Consider the following 5,000-nt stretch of genomic DNA (forward strand, 5'->3'; position numbering starts at 1 on the left):
GAGAGAGAGAGAGAGAGAGAGAGACAGCCACCTGCGCCGCCCACCAGGTCAGTGAACGACCTTGGTTCAACAGTCAGTCACCACTGCAGGCGATGGTGTACATTTGGTATTTATCGAACCATAAGCCTCACCCACAGCACACCAGTACATCACACGAGTAGCAAGTAATACATTCATTCACTTACGTGGATGACAGTAGTTGCCTCACTGACGGCATGAGTGGCTTCACTTGAACCTGAACCGATGTTTGTGATCCAGTTGGAGGACCGTGGTCGAATTGGACCACAAGATTTGTTCGCCAATCCTGGTCAAGTTATTAGAATTGAAGAACGATCGAATCACAAGGTATGAAAGTGTGTGTGTGTGATATATATATATATATATATATATATATATATATATATATATATATATATATATATATATATATATATATATATATATATATATATATATATATATATATACATATACATATATATATAAAACAGCAGTATTGGTCGTACAGCGGTATTACTCCTTCTGAACAGTGTTAATTATTAACAAATACATGATAATGAGTTCCTTTGTTATCATTGATAATGAGTCCCTTGTTATCATTTATCAGATTTTGGTCATCATCAGATCAGAGAGTGAATGCTGCTGCTTTCTAATGATGGACTGTATTTCTAACAAGGGAAGGGGCTAAGAAATTACAACAAATTTGCCAGAAAGGAGGACATTGTGTGGCTTACGATATAGTTACACATTCATTGAAGAAAACATGTAAATCTATAAAAAATATAATTAAAATATTTTGCAAAAACACGCTGGTCCGCAGACTTCAGTTTGCATATCCCAAGTGACCAATAACACATGACTATTTACCCTCTTGATTAAATGGTAAACTTCAACTTCTAATATAATCAAGATGACTATCCATTCAAACTTGCATAGCATTTTTTTATAATGATGTATGTATGTACTGGAAAACCTTCAGAGGTGAAATATTTCTTGTATCAATTACTATCTATCAACTAGCTTTATTAAGTCACCAGTGTTCTGTGAACAATCTCTGTACTTTATGGACCAGAATTCTAGACCTATTCATCAATACTTTAACTATCGAAATGTAACACCTTATTTGTTTCATCAATTTGACTACATTATTCCATCTTACCTTTAATGAGGCTCTTCTCTTGTCCTTCACCTTCTCCAGGCCTGCACCACACCTGCGAGGGAAGGATGTCCCAAGGCTGCCTCCCAATGTCACACCTTCTCCAGGCCTGCACCACACCTGCGAGGGAAGGATGTCCCAAGGCTGCCTCCCAATGTCACCTTTTCCTGTCTCCGTCGCTCCATCTTAGCATACCTCACTTGCTCATCCAGCTGCTGCCTGCAAGGTGGAGAATGTTTACACCTGGAAACGTTGCAATAAATGAAGAAGGAAGTCTGGTGTATCCTTGCTTACCTCATATATATATATATATATATATATATATATATATATATATATATATATATATATATATATATATATATATATATATATATATATATATATATATATATATATATATATATATATATATATATTTATTTATTTATTTATTACTAGCACTATTGGCAAACTGGTGAAAATAAGACGTTCTTATTGGTGTGATTCCAGTACAAGCATAAACAAAGGTGTGTGTGGCAGGTACCTGCGAAGTGTAGTGGTTGGTGACTACTTGAGTGGCTTGTAGCAGCAGTGATGTCTGCACGGCTCAAATGTTTGCCGGGCACTCAGATAAGTGACCCAGCAAAGTTGTTACAGAGTTCAGCCAAACATGATCAGCTTGGCTCACATACATGGGATCATATGAAGATCAGCCTAACCTAACCTAACTATATAGATTAGGTTGGGCTAGGTTAGGTTAGGTTAAGTTAGGTTAAGTTAAGTTAGGTTAGGTTAGGTTAGGTTTAATAAGGTTTTTCTTCAGGTGAAATAAGCTGGGGTGGCTGATCTTCATATGATCCCATACATGTGTGTAATACTGAGCCCTTAGTCTTCAGGGGAAATGAAAGGTATGTATGGTTGGTGTGTGCTTCAACTCACCACAACGTGATGCTTTGAGGAGTCGTCTGTAATTTAGTATAATTGGAGCTTGAGGTGTGCGTCGATGATTTGGTACTGAGGAAGTGAAGACGTGACAAGGCTTAGGTCAGAGCACTGAGAGGACTGCGGTCAGTCATGCAGTAACTCAGTTGTGAGACAGCGTGGCTCACTGGACACTGCCCTGTGTCGACCCAAGGACGGGCTATTGGAGAATGTGGGTTATTCTCTCGTTCAAATCTTGTTGTTGTCCGCGTGTTAAAGGATGCACGGAAATGTATGTTGGGTGTTTGTTTCTATAGTAATCTTCGTGGCACTAAGTATATGGATAAGGTGTTATTCGGAGGCATTGAAAACTACACTTAAGTGTTAAGTATTCATTGTGTGTTTAACGGGTTCTATAAATAATGTTCCTTATCGGGGAGAACAAAGTGAATTGTGATTGTTGGGCTAGGTAACAACTGTCCATTATCGGGCGATGCATAGTGAGGGTTGTGTAAGAATAGTTATGTTGGTGTATGGTTGCAGGAATTAGCAGCCAATGGCGTTAGGTTGCCAGGTGGACGAGTCAGGCCGAGTGGTGTCAACGTGAGGGCAGTGTAGCTGATCGTGTGGAAAGTGGGGTGCCAACTCCACTGGTTCTAATTACAAGTTTGGTTGTAGTGCCGGACTGGAGCAACAAATATGCCCATTGGATCGAGAATGTGTAGTGCACTGATGTGGGTAATGTGAACTGGAAATATAAATAAGGATTGAGACAAAATGGTATATTATGTTCCTTGTTACGTGGCACGGCTTCCTATAATCTCCGGCTACTCCTAGTTATGAGTAGATGCCTGCCTTTCAGTGTGGTCAACGCCACGACACACCAGGTTTCCTTTAACATTCTCTCTCTCTCTCTCTCTCTCTCTCTCTCTCTCTCTCTCTCTCTCTCTCTCTCTCTCTCTCTCTGTAAAACAATATAAAAATCGATAACAGCAACAACAGCAACAACAACAAGCCCAGCTCCACACCATCTGGTTCACCACCACCACAGCCCCAACACAACAGCAACACAACCACAGCCGTTAACACCTGTACCACCACCACCACCACCACAACACAAAGTACAAAACAAACTCCTGCAGGAAATTAAATCTGAATTGTGATCGGATTTATATAATTTTTCCTCTACTTTATTTCCTCTTTCGTATTTCCTCTTTCGTAACAAATCGCTACTGTGCTTTTTTTTTGTTTTTATCTCTTCTTTTTCCTACTACTTCCTCTTCTTCCATTTTCTACTTACTCCTTCCTTCTGCCCAATTTATTCACGTGGATTCTCCCCTTTTTTTCCCCCTTTTTCATTCACTATCATTCATTTCCTTCTTCCTTTTCATAATCAACACGTTTTCGCTTCCACTCAATGCCTCTTTCCCTTTTACACATCCATTGTTATTCATTATTTTCCTTTCTCTCATCGATTCTCTCCTTCCCTCTTCTTCTTTCATTCTTTCTTTCTTTCTTCACTGCAATTCCTTCCTTCCTTTTCCTTACATTCATTCATTCTTGTTTTCCTCTCCACATTCGCGCCTTCCTTCCCTCCTCCACACTCCTTCGCTTTCCTTCCTTTCTCCTGCATCTTTCTCTCTCTTGCACCCTTTCATTCGTTTCTCTTGCCCAGTCTCACACTACATATTCCCTCTTTTTCACCTTATTCCTTCCTTCCTCTCTTCTTTCCTCTACATTCTTTTACTCCTTTCCTTGCTTTACACTCCTTCCTCCTATTACCCTCTACCACTCTCACTCTTCCCTTCTTTCCCCTCTTCTTCCCCCTCGTTCTTTCCTCTTGTGCGCTCATATCTTGCATTCTGTTCTCTCTGCACCCACTACACCTCTTCCACCTTCTGCTCCACTTCCCTCCTTCAGCTCTGCATTATTTCGCTTCTCACCTTCTTTCTTCCCTTCAGTAATTGCTCCACACAGACGCCATGTGGGTTAAGCGTGGAGGAGGAAGTGGTGGTGGAGTCCTTTGTAAGGCTTCTACACACCTGTTTAGGCTATTGATGTATGTGCGTGGCTGGTGAGACAAGAGGGATCAAATCAGATAATGAGGGATAGACAGTGGGGTTGAAAGAAGAAGTAGTAGAGGTTGGGTGAAGAACAGTGACAGAAGTATGAGAATGAAATATGACAGAAATGCCGTCTTGTCTGCGTCACAGGTGTTTCAGTTCATTTAGTTTTCTAAAATAATAGTACAACAGTTGTATTATTCATATATTGGTTCAGGTAAGGCTTTTCGAAATGTGTTTACTGGTTTCCTGAAGAGACGATGTTCATTTTCTTCTGCTGGAGTTGTGTTTATGTACGTGGCGTCCTTGAGTATGTGCGTCAGTTTGTGATGTACTTGTTTTCCTCTCATATAAAATATTGTATTAATTGGTTCCATTTTTGCTTGTGTGTGCAGTTCCTCCGGTGTGTGGGGATGTTTCGTTGTAGGCGAAGCGGAGTGGAAAAGTGTGTGTGTGTGTGTGTGTGCGTGTGAGAGAGAGAGAGAGAGAGAGAGAGAGAGAGAGAGAGAGAGAGAGAGAGAGAGAGAGAGAGAGAGAGAGAGAGAGAGAGAGAGAGAGAGAGAGTGAGGGGACAGGGGAAGCAGACGGGCAGACAGACAGACAACCATACATACAAACAGGCATGCAGACAGACAGAGACCGGCAACCTCCTCCCCCTACACACACACACACACACACACACACACACACACACACACACAGGCATATAAAGAACACAGGCTTCTCCACCGACCTTGATGGAACGTTTTGTGGTGAAAAGTTGAGAATTTCCAAAGGTATCACTGACTGGAGAGGTGTAATGAAGTGGACTCTTGGTTTTCTTTAGTCCAATGGCTTCTCCACCAACCTTGATAGGACGCAGTGTAAGTGTCGTCGAT

General features: G+C 41.1%; 1 long non-coding RNA gene across 1 annotated transcript in view; it reads left to right on the top strand.

Annotated features, from left to right (window-relative positions):
• The window catches only part of LOC135095356 (uncharacterized), a 1,670-nt gene extending 240 nt beyond the window's left edge, over positions 1 to 1,430 (top strand). The window contains exons 1-2 of the long non-coding RNA XR_010264342.1: positions 1 to 345; positions 1,199 to 1,430. The exon at positions 1 to 345 is cut by the window's left edge and continues 240 nt beyond it. This is a non-coding gene — a long non-coding RNA (uncharacterized LOC135095356). The remainder of the gene's footprint in view (positions 346 to 1,198) is intronic.
• Positions 1,431 to 5,000: the final 3,570 nt, after the last annotated feature.

This window comes from Scylla paramamosain, chromosome 48 (assembly GCF_035594125.1).
Source record: "Scylla paramamosain isolate STU-SP2022 chromosome 48, ASM3559412v1, whole genome shotgun sequence".
NCBI classification, from domain to species: domain Eukaryota; kingdom Metazoa; phylum Arthropoda; class Malacostraca; order Decapoda; family Portunidae; genus Scylla; species Scylla paramamosain.